This window comes from Mus pahari, chromosome 6 (assembly GCF_900095145.1).
Source record: "Mus pahari chromosome 6, PAHARI_EIJ_v1.1, whole genome shotgun sequence".
Lineage (NCBI taxonomy): Eukaryota > Metazoa > Chordata > Mammalia > Rodentia > Muridae > Mus > Mus pahari.
Genome location: NC_034595.1, coordinates 43,379,095 through 43,399,132, shown reverse-complemented (window position 1 = coordinate 43,399,132; position 20,038 = coordinate 43,379,095). Strand labels below are relative to the sequence as shown.

Genomic DNA, 20,038 nt, shown 5'->3' with positions numbered 1-20,038 from the left:
GCGGCCTGCTGTTACCCCAGATGACGCCACGGGAAAGGCAGGGCGCAAGGGAATGGAAATCTACCCAGCACATGCGCAGCTGCCTTGTTTGTATGTTAGAGCGCAGGACATCAGCGCTATCTTGTAATGGCGAATGTGAGGGCGGCTCCCCACACTCCCTTAATTCTCCCAAGTCTAAGAATCCTAAAAGCCCACCTCTGTCTGTCCTGCCCAAACATTGGCTGCTGGCATCTTTGTGCCAACTGAGGGCAGAATCCCTCAGTGTCTTACCTCCAGACACACCCTGAGGAGCCTTCTATCTGGGTTCCAATTTACTTATGTCCCCAGAATTGTTATAGTCTTATATCATCTGGTAAGATTTTTTTATATGATCAAATTGTTAACATCAAATAAAGTAATGCAATGCTTCTTATGTGAGATCCACTTGTCCTGCTATTTTGTATATAGACCACAGATTTCAATCTTTTTTCTTCTTATTTTTATTGGATATTTTATTTATTTACATTTCAAATGTTATCCTCTTTCCTGGTTTCCCCTCTAAAAACCCCCTATCCCATTCCCCTCTCCCTGCTTCTATGAATGTACTCCCCCACTCACCCTGTCCCTCCTCACCATCCTGGCATTCCCCTACATTGGGGCATGGAGTCATCAGAGGACCAAGGGCCTCTCCTCACATTCATGCCAAATAAGGCCATCCTCTGCTACATGTGTCGCTGGAGCCATGGCATGAGCACTCCATGGTTTGTGGTTTACTCCTTGGGGGATCTGGGCGATCTGGTTGGTTGATACTGTTGTTCTTCCTATGAGGTAAGAAACACCTTCAGCTCTTTCAGTCCTTCCTCTAACTCCTCCATTGGGGTCCCTGTGCTCATTCCAATGGTTGGCTGTGAGTATTCACCCCTGTATTTGTCAGGCACTGTCAGAGCCTCTCAGGAGACAGCTGTATTAGGCTCCTGTCAGCAAGCACTTATTGGCATCCGCAGTAATGTCTATGTTTGGTGTCTGTATATGGGATGGATACCTAGGTGGGCCAGTCTCTGTATGACCTTTCCTTCAGTCTCTGCATCACACTTTGTCCCCTTCTTTAGACAGGAGCCATTCTGGGTTAAGAATTTGGAGGTAAGCAGGTGGCCCCATCCCTCAACTAGGGGCCTTGCCTAACTTTTGGAGACAGTCTCAACAGATTCTCTCTCCCCTTTGTTAGGCATTTCAGCTAATCTTAACCCTGTTGGGTCTTGGGAGCCTCTGGCTTTCCTGGCATCTGAGATTTTTCTGGTTGCTACCCCCAATTACCCATCCCCAATTGCTGCACACTTCTGTTCAATTTCCTGACACTGTCTATCTATCATCCCTGACTTCTCCCATACCTGATCCTGCCCCACTTTTTCCTCTTGTCCTCTCTCTTCCTCCCAAGTCCCTCCCACCTTCTACCTCCCATGAGTATTTTGTTTCCCCTTCTAAGAAGGACTTTGGTCTTCCTTCTTCTTGAGCTTCATATGGTCTGTGAGTTGTATTGTGGGTATTCTGAGCTTTGGGGCTAATATCAACTTATCAGTGAGTACATAACATGTGTGTTCTTTTATGACTGGGTTACCTCACTCAGGATGATGTTTCCTAGTTCCATCCATCTACATAAGAATTTCACGAAGTCATTGTTTTTAATAGCTGAGTAGTACTCCACTGTGTAAATGTAACACATTTTCTGTATCCATTCCTCTGTTGAGGGACATCTGAGAGATTTCCTTCTTAAGTACTATTAATATGTTTGGATCTTAACTGCAATAATGATTGCTTCATTCTTTTCCTTTAATGTATGTATACTCCAGTATATGTTTTTATTTTTTAAATTTATTCAGCAAACCTTTATTCATTATCAGATGTCAATTTAACAATTACAGTGACAATACATACAAAATTATAAATGTTGCTGCAAACATTAGCATGGATCTCATCCAAGAGAGGAGAAAATGTCAAAATACTACTGATAACAATAGCACAAATTAATGGTTAAATTGTAGTCATTGAAATACAAGATGAAAATGACTGCAACAAGTAGCTTCTCTTGAGGATGACCAGGAATGTAGTCCTTTAGAACCATGCTCAGCAGGTAAAAGAGCTGGCTGCTCTTGCAGAGGACTGGAATTTGATTCCAAGAACCTATGTCAGGGTGGTCCACAAGCCCCATAACTCTAGCTCCAGGAGATCTGACATGTTCTGACTTCAGCAGGCATCTACAAACATGTGGCACACACACACACACACACACACACACACACAGAGAGAGAGAGAGAGAGAGAGAGAGAGAGATACACATAACTAAAAATAACAATAAATATTTTTAAATTTAAAAAGTACCAGTCTTAAATCTAGAATATAAAAGATGGATAATTCTCTTTATTCTCATACATTTCTTGTAGATAAAATAGATTGTTTTCGTACAATATATTCTGATTATGGTCTCAACCAACCTCTCTGAAATGTTTAAGCAAATGAAAAACAGGAATACAAGATCTAAAGATATGATAATTTATTTTGAGTATTTAAAAAAATTAAAGAACTGAAAAGAAGGAGATAGGAGAAAGGAAAAAACAGTGGCCAAGCTTTATAGACATCAGGGAGTTTCCCTTTTTCACTAAGAGTCATATGATGACTTTGAAGAGTAAATCAGGCCTACATTTTAAAAGATTACTCTGTTCCTTGATACTGGAAAACTAAAAGCTGTGAAGATTAAAATATGTTGCTGTTGCAGGAATGCATGTGAAGTAGAGCAAGAGTGTAGGACAAGAAAGGTAAGAGGGCATGCATGGGTGGTATGTTCAACTTAGAGTGTATAAAAAGGCCTCATGAATGCATCATAAATAATCACAATGAACTTTAGTGACAATGAAAACAGTGTGTGGAATATCTAAACCCTTCCCTATAAAGAAGACCATTCTTGATTCCATTCATAATCATTTACTGTTTTAAACAGTGTCATGGAGTAAGCACAACATGTTAGTGCCTATTGATAGAATTAACCCATTAAACTAGAATAGTAAGAATAGATGAATATACTTCAAGAGAGACAGTAGTTGGGTAGTAAGGAGACTCTCACCTATGACCTGTGACAGTGGACAAGGATCTCCATCCTAGAGGAATATTCTTATGGTTAGGATGGAAGTCACTATCTGTAGATTCCTGACAGTCCAGATTGGACAATGCCAATAGTTTCCAGTTGTGAAATCTCTGTCATACAAGTCAGAATTATGTCTGACACTAACGTGTCAAAAAGGCAGTCAGATTGAGCAAAAATCAGTCCTGGTCAAAGTCTTGGGTTATGGCATAGGCTGCAGCTCTGTGCTGTCGGGGTGGAGTGGAGCATTCTGATGTCCTTGTTTTGTATTCCTGAACCATGCTTGCAAAAAATAATGCCTAATAGAGGACTAACTTTTATTCATGAATTTTCTTTCACAATTGGGAAACAATTAAGTCAAGGTCTTACCCTACATATGGATCACATAGTTGCTACAAAAGGCAAACTGTAATATCCTGGTGCATAAAAATGGAAGAATTTCATTTTTCCTCATGAGCTAAATGTGAATGTTAATCTATATGTATTTCTCCACTCAGTGATGATTCTAGAACAGAAACTCTTCCCAGAGTCTATATCACCATTTTGAGCACATAGCATTTACTGTTATTTTATAAGGTCTCTCTTGGAAGAATTTGTTGGTGATGGTGGTGGGAGTGGTGGTTTGGTTTGATTGTTATTGTTGTTGTTGTTGTTGTTGTTAGATGGAGCAAGACTGAAAATAAATACCTAACTTCTACTTAAATTTTGTTGGCTGTAGTTCAGCCTTGTAGTCTGATCCAACTGCCCAGGTTGCTGGGAAATATATGTAGATATATGTGTACATAGAACAGAGATATATAGGTATGGTGAATACAAATGTTTTCAAAAAGATATTTTAAAATAAATCTTTGTAATCTTGATATGAAAAAGGTTTCTTAGGCAAGAGATGTTATACAAACATGATTAAGAAAAAAAGAAATGACAGATTTTACTATATCAAAAGTTCAGTGAATTTTGATCCAGAATAAACTCCTTCTCCCTTAATTTTTCTTAAGTGTATAACAAACCAAAACATTATAGGTAAGCTGAATAATGGGATCATATAAATTGTTGGGTGGAAAAATGACCCTTTCTCACAACTGATAAGGAGACAAGTATTAAAAAGTGCAGGAAAATATTTGAGCTCACCAGGTCAAGTAAGCAGAAGTAACAGAAAATAAGGATAGTTTGCCATTATTTCTCAATAAAATAGAAAAATCATACCAGTGATTGCTGATGAAATAAATACCAATAAATTCTTGTTGATTTTCTGAAAGAGCCAGCTCCTGCTTTTGTTGATTCTTTGTATAGTTCNTTTTGTTTCTATTTGGTTGATTTTAGCCCTGAGTTTGATTATTTCATGCCTTCTACTTCTCTTGGGTGTATTTGCTTCTTTTTGTTCTAGAGCTTTCTTGTGTGCTGCCAAGCTGCTAGTGTAAGCTCTCTCCAGTTTCTTTTTGGAGGAACTTAGAGCTATGAGTTTTCCTCTTACCACTGCTTTCATTGTGTCCCATAAGTTTNGGTATGNTGTNNCTTCATTTTCATTAAATTCTAAAAAGTCTTTAATTTCTTTCCTTATTTCTTCCTTAACCAAGTTATCATTGAGTAGAACCTTGTTCAGTTTCCATGTGTATGTGTGTTTTCTCTTATTTATGTTGTTATTGAACATCAGCCTTAGTCCATGGTGATTTGATGGAGTGCATGGGATTATTTCAGTCCTCTTGTATCTGTTGAGGCCTGTTTTGTAGCCAATTATATGGTCAGTTTTGGAGAAGGTACTATGAGATGCTGAGAAGGAAATATATTCTTTTACTTTAGAATGAAATGTTCTATAAATATCTACTATATCCATTTGATTCATAACTCTGTGAGTTTCACTGTGTCTCTGTTTAGTTTCTGTTTCCAGGATCTGTCCATTGCTGAAAGTGGAGTATTAAAGTCTCCCACTATTATTGTGTGGGGTGTGATTTCTGCTTTGAGCTTTATTAAAGTTTCTTTTATGAATGTGGGTACCCTTGCATATGCACCATGTTCAGAATTTAGAGTTGATCTTGGTAGATTTTTCTTTTGACCAGTATGAAGTGTCCTTCCTTATCCTTTGATGATAACTTTAGGTTTAAAGTCGATTTTATTTGATATGAGAATGGCTACTCCAGCTTGTTTCTTGGGACCATTTGCTTGGAAAACTATATTCCAACATTTTACTCTGAGGTAGTGTCTGTCTTTGTCACTGAGGTAAATTTCTTGTATACAGAAAAATGCTAGGTCCTGTTTACATATCCAGTATGTTCGTCTATATTTTTAATAGAGGAATTGAGTCCATTGATATTAAGAGATATTAAGGAAAAGTGATTGTTACTCCTTGTGATTTTTGTTGTTAGAGGTGGCATTATACCTGTGGGCCTATCTTCTTTTGGGTTTGTTGAAAAATTACTTTCTTGCTTTTTCTAAGGTGTAGTTTCTCTCCTTGTGTTGGTATTATCCTTTGTAGGGCTGGACTTGTGGAAAGATATTGTATAAATTTGGTTTTGTCATAGAATATCTTGTTTTCTCCACCTACAGTAATTGAGAATTTTACTGGGCATAGTAGTCTGGGCTGGCATTTATATTCTCTTAGAGTCTATATGACATCTGCCCGGGATCTTCTGACTTTCATAGTCTGTGGTAAGAAGTCTGGTGTAATTCTGATAGGTCTGCCTTTATATGTTACTTGACNTTTTNCCTTACTGCTTTTAATATTCTTTCTTTATTTAATGCATTTGGTGTTTTTATTATTATGTGATGAGAAGAATTTCTTTTCTGGTCCAGTCTATTTGGAGTTCTGTAGGCTTCTTGCATGTTCATGGACATCTCTTTCTTTAGGTTGGTGAAGTTTTCTTCTATAATTTTGGTGAAGATATTTACTGGCCCTTTAAGTTTGGAATCTTTGCTTTCTTCTATACCTATTATCCTTAGGTTTGGTCTTCTCATTGTGTCCTGGATTTCCTGGATGTTTTTGGGTTAGGAGCTTTTTGTATTTTGCATTTTCTTTGACTGTTGTGTCAATGTTTTCTAAGGTATCTTCTGCCCATGAGAGTCTCTCTTCTATCTCTTGTATTCTCTTGGTATTTTGTAACTTTCTTTTTTTAATTTTTATTTTATTTATTTATTATATGTAAGTACACTGTAGCTGTCTCCAGACACTCCAGAAGAGGGAGTCAGATCTTGTTATGGATGGTTGTAAGCCACCATGTGGTTGCTGGGATTTGAACTCTGGACCTTCAGAAGAGCAGTCCAGTCAGTGCTCTTAACCACTGAGCCATCTCTCCAGCCCTTTGTATTCTCTTGGTGATGCTTGCATCTATGAATCCTGATTTCTTTCCTAAATTTTCTAATGCCAGGGTTGTCTCCCTTTGTGATTTCTTTATTTATTGTTTCTACTTCCATTTTTAGATTTTGGATGGTTTTGTTCATTTCCTTCATTCAGATTGTGTTTTCCTGTAATTCCTTAAGGGATTATTGTGATTCCTCTTTAAGGATTTCTGTCTGTTTACCTGTGTTAGCCTGTATTTCTTTCAGTGAGTTATTTATGTTCTTCTGAAAGTCCTCCATCATCGTCTTGAGAAGTGACTTTAGGTCCAAATCTTGCTTTTCTGGTGTGATGGTGGGAGAATTGGGTTCTGATGATGCCAATTAACCTTAGTTCCTGTTGCTTCTGTTCTTAAGCTTGCCTCCCACCATCTGATTATCTCTAGTGCTCCCTGCCCTCACTATATCTGACTATAATCCTGGTTGAGTCAGAACTCCTCAGAGTCCAGCTGTCTCTGTGATCCTTTGATTCCAGGATCCTGTGATCCTGAGATTCTGAGTGTGTCAAAGTTCCTGGGAGTCAAGCTGCCTCTGAGACCCTGAGATACTGGTGTGGCCAAGCTCCTGGGATCTTGGGATCCTGGGATCCTAAGAATCTGGGCACTCTAGAATGCCTGGGATTGGAGCCTCCTATGGGGTCTGTGGGATTGGCCACCAAGTTTGTGTAGCCCGGTCCAGTTCAGAAGGAACCTGAGCCACTGATGGAGCAGAGTTCCTGCATCCCTGGATCATGCTGGTCCAGGTTACTCTAAGTGGTGTTGGAACAGATGTTGTGTTCTCCTCACCCCTGATCCATTCTAGAGCATTTGTGAGTAGAGCCTCCTCTGTGTTACTTTTTCTTTAATTTGCTGTCACATTGGTTCTTTGAGAATTCCATACATGTACAAAATATAGTTTGTTCACATTTATCTCCAATTGCTTTCACGTCCACCCTCAACTTCATGTCCTTTTTTATTTTTTATAACACCCTGAATCCATTTTCCTCCATTTATTTATTTATTTATTTATTTAGTCACTTTACATCCTGATCAGAGCCTCACCTTTTCCCAGTCCTCCCCTCTCCCTCTCCCCTCTCTTCTCCTCTAAGGAAAATATCCTGCTGGGTACCAATACCTCCTGGCATAGTAAGTCACTGAAGGACCCTAGGCACATCCTCTCCCACTGAGCCAGACAAGGCAACCCAGTTAGGGGAACAAGATCCACAGATAGAAAAACAGAGATAGGGGCAGCCCCACTCCAGTTGTTGTGGGACCTGCATAAAGATCAAGCTGTACATCTGCTATATAAGTACAAGGGGACTAGGTTCAGCCCATGTATGCTTGCTGGTTGGTGGTTCAGTGTCTGGGTGGTTCAGATTCTATAGGTCTTTTTGTGGGGTCCCTATTCCCTCTGGGTACTTCCCCAAACACTTCCACTAGACTTCCGGAGTTCCATGTAATGGTTGGCTGTGGATCCCTGCATCTGTTTTGGTCAGCTGCTGGCTATATGCTCTCAGAAGATAGTTCCGTTAGGCTTTTGCCTGAAACCTTAACAGAATATCATTAATAGAGTCAGGAATTGGTTCTTGGCCATGGAATGTGTCTCAAGTTCAGCCATTCATCGGTTGACCATTCCCTTAGTCTCTGTTCCATCTTTGTCCCTGCACTTCTTATAGGCAGGACAGATATTGGGTAGAAGGTTTTGTGGGGGGTTGCTGTCCTTATACCTCTGTCCTGCCTGGCTACAGGAGGTGGCCATTTCAAGCTCCATATACCCCACTGCCAGGATTCTCAGCTAGAATCACCATATTATATAGATATCTATATAGATATCTTAGATATCTATATGGTGATTCTATGGTCTCTGGTATGTCCTAGAGTTGTCCCTCCCCCAATCCCACCATCCAGTTTCTGTTCATTCTTCCATTCTCCCTGCCTCTCCCTAAACCTGATCAACCCCCCAGTTCCCCTCCTCATCCCCTCTCCCACTCAGATCCCTCCCTCCATCTACTTCCAATGACCATTTTATTGCCCCTTCTGAGTGAGCTGAATCCAATTTTTACAATTTAAACGATAATTAGTATGGGACTATCCACTAAAGCATGATAAACCTATGGGGTCACAGGTGTAAAGAAAACTGATTCTCTCTCTCAACAAAGCCAGCACCATTCAATAGTTCCCCAACTAGAGGTAGTAGTAGTTCATGATCCCTTCCTTGCTCCATACTAGAATGTTGACTTACCTGATCTTGTACAGAAAACCACAGCTTCTGTGAGCTCATGGGTGCAGTTGTCATATCATATCCAGATGTTGCTGCTTTAGTTCAGTTCTCCCCAGCCTCTGACTTACACAATCTTTCCAGCCCCTCTTCCATGATGGTCCCTGAGCCCTTAGGGGATAGGATATAATATGGCTGTCTCATTTATGACCGGGCTCTCCACAGACACTATTCTCTGCAATTGGACCAAATGAGAGTTTCTACACTAACCACATCTCTCTATAGAAAGATGAGCTTTGAGAGCTGTACTGATCTGTGGATATAGAAGTATGAATTTAGAAAGTAGTTTAATAATATAATCATTTAACAGAATAATAGTAGTGGGTTTTACCCTGGAGCCTATAGCTCCACAACATTGAGTTTTGACTCAGATTTATAACATGAGGCGTGGGCCTTAAATACAATCATAGAGTAGTTGTTTACCCTCCATAACATCTGTGCCACTACTATAACCATGGGCATATATTGCCACTCTCATCATCATTTGTTGTTGCTATAGCTCACAGGATTTATAGCTGGATAAGGTAGCTAGCAGAGAAGCCTCCTGGTCAATGGAAATTTGATTTCTCCATGTCCTGTGACCAAGTGTAGTGTGTCTTCAGCAACATCATCTTACCATCAAGTTCTAGTGGGCAACCAAGAGCAACTACTTTATTCGGATTTATTTGGGAGCCTCCAGATACCCCTGATCAAGAACTTGGAATCGATACATACAACACCTGTGAGGGAGCTTTTGATTTGTTTTGTTGACAACCCAGGGCTTCTTGAAGAAACATTATCAAACATCAAAGTATTTCTTGGTGACTGACTCAGTTGCTCCAAAATCTAGTACTTAATACTCACCTTGCTTGACAAAGGTGGGTGCCTTGATTTTCCCGCATATTCTAGAGACACGCAATGTCAGAAGTGCATCCATGTTTCTATAGAATATGAAATCATAGCACCTGAGATGTCATTAGACTAGTGAATTTATATATTTGTCTTTTATTTTTATAAAAGAGGACATAAAATGGAAGTTTTCCTAAAGAAGTACAATGAAGAAGAGAGAAGGGGAGACATCTCTGAGTTTTGGCCTTCCTTTACCTAATAAAAGGTGCAGGGAAGTAAGCCATTTCCATAACTCATGGGCATCCTGTGATGCGCAAGGTTATTTTTGAATTTGTTTCTCCTGTAAGAAAAGGTTTCCTTCCTAAAATTAGATAGTGAGTCTACTTCCAAAGCCAGTAATCAAACATAAGTTAAAGCTCCTTAAATAAGGGAGAGAACATTTCAGAGCTCTAAAATCATTAGAAATAGGTCACTGAGCGCTTCAATAAAACTTCAGAAAAGGTTCCAATAAAAAAGGTATTCTCATTAAGAAGCTGTAAAGTAACCCTGCTATCAAACAGGGGGAAAATCACATACGCAAAAGCAGCAAAAATATAGTCTATAAAGTCATTTAATGAAGCAGAAATTTGTATCTATGCCATATCTAATGCATTGCTAGAAATACCTCAGCAAATTCACTAATTATGAACCCAGCATTATCCACAGTTATTATGGCTATTACTCAGCAACACAAGATTTAAAGTTGGTTGTCTCTTTTACCATAGTTAGAAAAGAAATATTGGCACATATACGGACTGCTTAAATAGGTTAGAAAATGGGAGGGAATTTACTAACTATCCCTTTAATTATGCAAACAGAGTTTCCGTAATTCTGAAACTGAATTCTATAACACCCACAGACTTCCCCATAATCTAGCTGTAAATAGTAATTACAGTGTTCAAAGTAGGAAATGCTATATTTTATGTTTTTTAAAAAGTCTCTATTATTACCTCCTGCTTTAAGTCATTTGATAACTGTCTACAACTTTTCTGGTAGGGAAAGTTTTACATTCTTTGGAAGTCCTATCTTCCTTTATTTTTATGAAAAGTATAAGAGAAATTTGTTCAGTCATTTTCAAATTAAAGGACAGTGGGGGAGGACTTTTGCTGTTGAACTTTAGAACACTATATTTAGCAGGTCCCCGGTGGATTGCATAATCACTTCAAGACTGTGGATTAACAATCAAAGAGAGGACAGATACTGACCTACATTGAAGAAACCCTACACACACAATCAAAAATTCACCCTCCAGAAAGCTTTCAGGTAGCCTGCTGGGTAAGCAACGTATGTCCCAGTGCTAGTATGCTGGGAATCAGAGAAAGAGAGAGAAAAAAAAGAGCAACCTGAAAAGACCACATTAGTGGTAAGGAAGACAGTGACAGTCACATATGCCCCGCCATTAGATTTCAGACCCTAGAAAGTCAGGTTGCAGTACAAATTCATTTATCTGTTTACTGTGAATATCTACATTCTTACCTACTTTGGTCTCTACGTCATAGGCCGTTATCCTCAGGATGCTGAGCAGAGCAGCCAATGCCATGCAGCTGTATCAGAAGCAGAACAGTTTCATTTTCCTGAGCTTCAGACATGAGTTCTTCATAACCATTCTGTGTCAGTGTCCATGCAAAAGTTCCCTTGCCATGTGCCATTGGCATTTACTCCCCCTCTTGTGTTTCCCTTCTGCATGCACCAGCCTTTCGTTCACTCAAGTAACTGCTCACAGCAGGAAACTGAGTCACCCCTGATAGTTCGCTTCTTCTATTTTGTGCATCCATTCTCCAAGCTTTTCAGATTGCCTTCCTTCATTTCTCTCCATCTCCATTCCACTCACCATCAATGTTAAAAACACCAAAATTACTTCTCTGGATCTGCAGGTGAATCTAAATAAAACTCATAAGCCTTGTGGTATCCTCTGAAACCTTGTATATAATATATTGTATGTACTATATCTATATACAATAATATGAATATTGCTGTTTCTCTGCAAATCCTATTGATTCTATTTCATTTCTATATATTCTGTCTGCCTGAGTCAAGGCTGGATGGCTTCCAACATGGCCACCTTGCAAGATGGGCAGGGCCTGGTTCAATAAATACTTTTAATAGTATTTAAATGGGTGCACATAGAATTCAATATTACATCAAAGTATGTTTGTATAAAATATATATACTAGTATTATAAATCAGTTTGAATGACATCACACAGCTTTAGTCCTTGAACTATTCTAATTTTATTAGTTCAGAAGATATGTCTGTCATCCCTTACCATTTTGCAAATTCTGAATAGCCATATGTTGATTTTAAGCAGAAGCTTGTGGATGAGAGACATTTTTACCCTCTATAGTAACTGCTCTGACTCTTAGTGACCATTCTTTATAATTAGCAACACTTTACTATTCACTTACCTTTCATTTACTGAAATCTGCAGATCTTATAAATTGTTCACCTGTTTTATTATTTCCTAACCAAAACACAACAAAATCACTGTACTTTAAAATAATAGATGCATTCAATTTTCTGTATCTACTTTCAAAAATCCATACCAGATATGTAATTGTGTCAAATAATTTAATGAAGTTATTGCCTATTGGAAGCTATATTTATATAGAATTTGAAGGATATAAGACTGTCTTTTCTGTTATAAATGTCTTATTCCATTTATCTAGTTAGCTAGTTAGTTAGTTAGTTAGTTAGTTAGTTAGTTAGTTAATAAGAGGTAGGGTGAGTACACATACACAAGCTTACTATGGCATGTACATATAGGTCAGAGGACATTTGTCACAGGAATTAGTTCTTTTCTCCTACCACAAGGGTTTTATTGGGCTGGAGAGATGGCTTAGCAGTTAAGAGCAATGACTGCTCTTCCAGAGGTCCTGAGTTCAATTCCCAGAAGCCACATGGTGGATCACAACCATCTGTAATGGGATCTGATACCCTCTTCTGGTGTGTCTGAAGACAGCTACAGTGTACTCATATAAAATAAATAAATAAATCATGAAAAAAAGAAGTGCTCCATTTTTTTTTTTTAAAAAAAAAAGGGTTTTAGAAGCTGAACTCAGATCATCAGCCTTGGAGGCAAGCACCTATACCCACTGAATCATTTCATCTTCTAAAGGAACTATAAGCATCTTACTTTTAGTGGCAATAAAGGTCACCTATTTCCTCATTGGCAAAATAGAAAGCTACTTAATGTCATACATAAACGCCATCTGAAAGCTGTGAAATTATGAGAGAAAGGAATAAATCAGCATAATGAAAACACAGAGAGGAAGAGGATAATAAATAATATTTGTGTCACCTAAATACATTGTGGTTCAATGGACAGTAGGAAACTGCAGCAGCTGTTCTCTATACCTTGAAAGCTGACACCTTCTTCTTTTTGTGTGAATTTCCCACCAGAACATGACCTTCAAGATCAGAAGTTGGGAAATGTTTAAAATGATCTGGACATGAGTTTTAGGTCCTAAATAATATTGTGCAAATACTAAAGTGGAGAAGACTTTGGACCATAGCTTAAACTTTAAGGTACATTTACCCTATCAAGTATAAGTCATAAGGATCTGTGTTTTATTTCTCTTTACCACCATCATTTAACATTGTCTTATATATGTTGATTTTAAAATATTAATGAAAATAAACATCTTCCTTGAAAATGACAATATCCACTGTGCATGTGTATGTGTTATTAATCCCAATATAGAAATGCATATGACTAGTGTGAGTTCATACTTTGAAAAATATGAAAATAATTGGCTTGGAATTAACAAAGTTACTGACATTTTAAAAGGCCATATGCAAGAGAAAAGGGGACACAATTTTTAACTAAGTTGTAGGATGAGCCCTGAACAATTATGTCTGCACATATACTCACATCACCATAGAAGTCAGAAGTTTTTCAAAACTTCTTTAGTTAAGAAGTGCTAGTTGACCTTTCCGTGTCTTCCTATGAAGTGCTTCTTTATTAGCACAGCCTTTGAAAACTGAAAACTGCACTGTGGTATGAAAGCAGTGCTTTCCCAAAGAGAAAGGGGGTACGAGCCACAGATAGCTGCAACCTACGTGGGTCAAATAAAATGTCCCCTTCGAAGAGTTCTTTCCCTTCAATAGTCAGTTGTAGACAGTAGCAAAACATAGCTGGAATTTCAAAGTAAAATAATAATTAAAACGAATATATGCCACTGTTCAGAGATAAAAATATTAGCATCGAGAGCTGGAGGTGTAGCTCACTGGAGGAATACTTAACAGGCTTAAGGTCCTGGGTTCACTTTGCAATTCCTTTCACTGTAAAATGAAATACAGCATTGAACTCTCCACAGCAGGTTTATTAAGGCAGAAATGTCAATCAGCATTGAGATGTTTGTCTTGCTACAAATCATCCTTTGGTCGTTTGTTTTGTTTTGTTTTTCAATACAAGATTTCTCTGTATAGTCCTGTTTGTCCTGGAACTCACTCTGTAGACCAGGCTGGCCTCAAACTCAGAAATCCACCTACCTCTGCCTCACAAGTGCTGGGATTAAAGGTGTGCGCCACCACTGCCCAGCTGCTTTGGGCATTTTCTAACACAAGCTTTTCACTGGTGAACTACAAGTTTACATTTGTAATAGTGGTTGAGAAGACAGCTGTATAAGAGAAATCTAAAGGATTTTTGTTCCTTTTGGGTCATCTTCACAGAAGGTATTTGACTGTGCTTTAGCAAGCCTTTTGAGATCTTCACAAAGCACAATGCCAACAAGCAAGTACATAAGTAGACACTTTCCCATCCAATTCAAAGTAAGCCAGTGTTTATACATGCCTATCAAACCTTGAATAAAATCTGCCAGACTGCCTTTCAGGAAATCCCCTTCCTTTCACAGCGTTCACTATCAAATGGAAGAGCTGTCCTTAAGAAGCAAGTACAAGTGTAAGTATTGAGGTTGATGTTGGGCCAGAACTCTTAGAGCATAGACTAATGGAGAGGTTTGCAAAGGGAGAATTGCCTATATGCCTACACATCAATCATTACCTTCCACTGCCAGTGCTCTGCAAGGATGCTTTGTAGCAGTCTTGCTCAAATATCCTTAGGAAAACTGCGGAAGGGCAATTTAAGAAATGAACCTATCTCTTGCAAAGAAATAAGGCAAGTGTTTTTTTGAAGTATAGTATTCTGTGGAAAGACAGTTGTCGAAATCCCAGACACATTAAGAATCATGCCTTTCTTTTGGTACTATCATCCACTTCTCATAAGAAAGAACACACAAATCAAAAAAGATATTGACTGTGTCATAGATGAAGTATTACCTCACACAATACCATACCAACCTAACCCATAAAGACTGTGGTTTTAAATGCCCAAGTAAAAACATTGAAACTTTTAATAGAAAATATATGTTTTTCTTTGAGTTGATTTCAGAGTTTAAAATCCTATTTGCTGGGAGGAAAAGAACCATCCGTGGTGAGAGAAGATGCTATGAAGGATGCTAACAAGAACAATGTATGTATATGTGAAAATTACATTTAAAAAACAATATTTTTTATACTAAATACAAACAAATTAATTGTTAAATCCCAACACGAAATCAAAAATCGCAAGCCAAAGAAAGATTAGAAATTGTGCTATATTAAATTTTAAAACTTATTTCTGTGAAAAGTCTGGGAGAAAAAGTCACAGACTGAGAGAAAATAGTTGTCACACACAATCAAAGAGAGCCTATAAATCTAAGTCACAGCTAGATAAACACTAAGGTAGACACATACATTAACCAAAAGAGATGCTCAAAAGCATTAAGAGAAACATTATTTGTATTTTCTGAAAACTAGAAACATTCCAAAGACATTAAACAAATCAATTTGGTTTGTTTTTAGGGAAGAACCCACTGGTAATCATCAAAATGAACAGATCATACCTATCTACCATAATGCTAGGAACCTCACAAGCATAGGACGAGACAGTCAGGCACACAGAATGCATTCTACGTAGTTTGTTTTACTAAGGCTTTAAAAGGTTGGCAAGATGCATACAGAAGAAGAAATCAGCACAGTGCCCTGACATAGGGAGAGGGCAGGGCTCAAAGGTGGAAGGCACAGCAGTGACCTGATGTCTTACTGCTTGGTAGAGAGATGGTTTGTTTCATAGTAACTCCATTTTGAGATTTAATTGATTGAACCACTGATACTTCCGTTATTTTTCTTTCATTCTTTTCTTTTCATGGTGCAAGACATCGTATTTATTCCAAAACTGGAAAACGAAGCAAACCGTTAATATATTCCATGGAGATTAAATGCTGTTTATTATCAAAATAAACTGAAATGTATCAGATAGTGCTTTTGTTGTTAAATCTGTAAGATTGTTCTTTTAGAATTAAGACTGAACATGTTAAAGATGAATGAAGAAAGAGAATAAATGATCTGCCTTGCATGGAAAGGTCAGTTGTGGGATTGACATGAAGGGCCCAGGTCCAACTCTAGGAAGCACAGCACTATTTCTCTTATTATATAAGTGCATTGGAGTTAAGATGATGATGATGATGACGAAGACAATGACGACAACAATGACTGAACGATAAAAACGATGATGATGATTTTGACTCTCTGGTGTTGATGATCTCCCTACAGGAACATGTCTCTCACAAAGGACCTTCCTTCATCCCTCTCCAGAAGAAAGGATGAAACACACAAAGCCCCTGGTGCAGAGCCCCCATTCACGTACCTCATGCAAGTGAAATGCCCAGGATGCTGTAAAATCACTGTGTCTTTAGCCACGCACAGACAGTACTGTTGTGTGTTGGCTGCCTGACTGTTCTCTGTCAGCAGAAATACATGCAGAAAAGGAAAAATGGCAGAAGATTCTCCCTTTGGGGAGGAGTAATACTCAAACTGCCCTGGTTCAAGATAGGTGGGGGCTGTCCTAATAAACACATTTTAGGTAATAAAAAATAAATAAATGATTTGGTTAACATATTTCGTCCATTAGGAATCTATATACTGGAAAAGAAATGCCAGTCTCACTGTTACCAGAAGAAATATGTGCTAGAAATGGTCCATTGATGACAGCATCCTCTTAAAAGAGCCTGGGCCTCTCCCATTTCTGCAAGCCTCTTGGAAGGCACCAGTTTCCAGAGGTCTTGAGGCTAAGAACACCATGATTCTAACTCTGGCTTTTGCCAAGCTAGAGAAGTAAACATATAAGGTTTGAGTTACACAGAGCTGAGTTGGCACCTACCTTTATCAACATTTAAGTGCTTTGGACCTTTATTTTAACATCTATAAAACAGAAATTGAAGTTTACCTGCCTGCCAAAGCTGAGATGAACAGTAATCTAGCTCTTGACGTTGAGCTGAATGGCAAGTAATGCTCTTGATGCGGGCTGTTTGTTTTTTTCTGTTTTGGCTTCTTTAGCAGACATGAGATAACTCAATGTAGAGTATACATGGATAGAAGCAAAGTGGAGAGAAGTGGAAGTCAGTGAGCACAGGGCTTTAATGTCTATCCAAAGGATAAGGAATCCCTTTAGCAATAGGAGCCAAACAGACAAAATCCGTGAAGGAGAGAAGAAAACTTTGCTGGCAGCACTCAGAAAAGAAACAGAGACCATTTGGGTAGCAGTCCATAAAACAGCATGCAACAGACACCATGGCAGAGGCTAATATTCTCAGACTCACACAAGCTCTTGTGTGAAAGATCTCAGGGCACTGAGAGACAAGGGTAAAGCCAGGCCCAGTATGAGGGTGGGAGGTCACTTGTAGCTTCTCAGAAAACTCCCAGGTTTCAGTCCCTTGACTGATTAAGCTGAGCCCACCACTGACATTCTGAGCCACAGAACGCCTTAACACCTGAAATGCCAATTAAGAGAGAAAGACAAAGGCTCTATCTTGAGCAAGTAAGTAGATCAGAGTCAGATTAAACTGATGGATAAAGGTTCAAGTTTGTGCAAAAAGGTACTTAACTTTTACCTAATGACTATGATTCGTAATCTTCTTAAGCTTGTCACTCAGGGACTGTTTAGTGAACGTGTTATTTCTCAATCTAAAGAATGGTTAACAGGATGCTCCTGGATGCCCATATGGAGAAGATGTCTGGCCAGAACTCACTCGGCTACCAACCAAAGAAGTCTATTAGTGCCCCAAATAGAAACTGCAGCACTCTTCAAAGGCTGTCCATAGGCGAGCCAATTGCTAAGCAACAGCAATCATTCTGAATGCTGCAAGTACCTTACTTAGACTAAGGACTACTTGGCCTCAAGCATTAGAGAATAACCATATTAAGTAATTAATGCTTTGTGTATAATCAAAACGCTCAAGAAAACTGTGATGAGCAGTTTTATACACAATAAACACACACACACACAAATCTAAAAGTCATTGCCACTGGAAAATATAATGTTTGACTTGAAGAACACAAGTTTGGAATGTTGAATAGTTTTCCAAACCCTTAGGCTAATGTTTAATTTAATCGTCAAATTATTTAGGTCATTAGGCTCTCATTTCCCAAGTGCATGGATATCTAGAAAAGGGTGGTGGACCCTGTTATTTAAGTGAATGGAGGCTAAATGTTCTGTGTTGTTATTTTCAAAACAAATTCTTCTCTAGGAGTTTTCTGAGAACCATTTTTTGCCACTGCACATACTATGACTGCTCATAATTTGAAAGTTACATGGGGAAAAAAATCTTATCTGCTACAACTGGAAAAAAATAAGAACTGGATTGTAAACAAGGGCTATATTCATTTTGCTATGTTTCAAATAACGTAGCAGAGCCTGTAACAAGCAAGCAGTGGACAGGCTTGGTTCAGCTGAGTTTAGATTAACCTTTACAGGCAAGGCAGAATTAGATTATGAAAATAAATTGGAAATGGCATCTCCTTAGACTGACTTTGTACTCTGCATTTTCTTAAGCTTTTATGTGACTGTTAAATATTAGTTCAGGGCTCCCCTCACATTTATAACATTTTTTTTTTCTTCTGAAGAGATAAGCACTAGATCTTCAGAGAAACTCGCTGCCTACTGGAGCCAAAAAAAAAAAAAAAAAAAAAACAACAGAAATAACAAACCCTTTCTGAATGGCTAATGTTTCAAATATGAGCTCAGATAACAGATGGCAAAAGAGGGGGAAAGAATTCAAGTTGTTTCGCTGTTCAATGATAAGGATTTTTTCCATCTGCTGGTTCAATATTAACTTGGTTTACATTCACTTAGAGCCAATACAATTAAAACTCTATTTGAAGTGAACTGTTTCAGAAGGGGGGGGGGAATGAACTAGAAACCTGAGAAATCCTATCCTGGGTTATTCCTTTTCCTTCAATGTGTAGGTTTTATGTGTATACAACATACACACTTGAGAAATAAAGGAATCAAATACCCTTCAACAATTCTAATCATGTGCGCTTATAAAATGCTGCTGAAGATGACTTTACGATATTGAAAAGGAAATGGACATCTGCTTAGGGTAACTTAGAGTTGGTGTGAGGCAATACATATTGAACATCCAGAGACGCTGAAAGAAAGAATGGAACAGAAGAACAAGCAACACTGATGGCAGATGGCAAGAAGATAAATTTAAAGACTGAGTCGAGGAGAGCAAAGGGCAGGTGACAGGGAGGAAGGTGACAGGGAAGAGGTCATAGCAGTTCCAGTCTCCAAGTTTTACAGCAGAGAACAGACTGCAAGTGAGGGAAAGCAATTCACATTAACAATTTGAACTCACACAAGCAAGACCATGGAAAGTTCCAAAACAGTGAGCTGTCTGGGATCTCTACAAATGGAGGGCACCCCCCCCCCCAACTAAAACCCTGTGATCTAAACTTCACTGCAAGGTGCATGTCCAAACAACTTAAAATCAGTATGTCAAAAAGGTGTCCCCATGTTCTTTACAACACTATTCACTGTAGCTTTCCTCTTCCTTGTCTCAGTTCTTCCTGGAAATTCCATAACATGATAGGTTCACTCAAGAGTGTATCGTGACTCCTGAGGTCTTTCCATCTCTTGCTGTTCCCCCTGATGAGAGGGTAATTTATATGGTCTCTCCTTGCATTCACCTCTTCTGTCTCCTGCTTAATTGGATCATCTATTGAAACAATCTGTAGCAAGTTTTAGTTATACGATTCTCAGCCCCACTCTCTTTCTTTACACGGCATCTGTTTCTCCAGTGAACTCCTTGAGGTTTTGTGTATTTTTAATCTTATTTAGTTTAATTGCTTATATGTGTTTTCTTGCAGTTCACTGGGCTTTTTTTTTTTAAGGACTGGTTTTAAATTATTTTATTCTTAAGGTACAGCACTCTCTGTCTCTTCTTGGTTAGATTCCAGTGTTTATTTCATTCCCTTATCACTTGGCCCCAGTTATTTACAACCACTATTTTATTAATTAAAAATGTTCGTTGGGGGGGAAAGAGCGGACTGGAGAGGGGACCCGCAGCTGGACCCGATCGTCCTGCGCCTCTCCTGCCCAGGAGGGGTGTTCGCCTGGCGGCTGTCCGCAGGCTGATCCAGCACCCAACACCTTGC

General features: G+C 38.7%; 1 pseudogene; it reads right to left on the bottom strand.

Annotated features, from left to right (window-relative positions):
* The window catches only part of LOC110323815, a 186,996-nt pseudogene that overhangs the window by 32,368 nt on the left and 134,590 nt on the right, over positions 1–20,038 (bottom strand).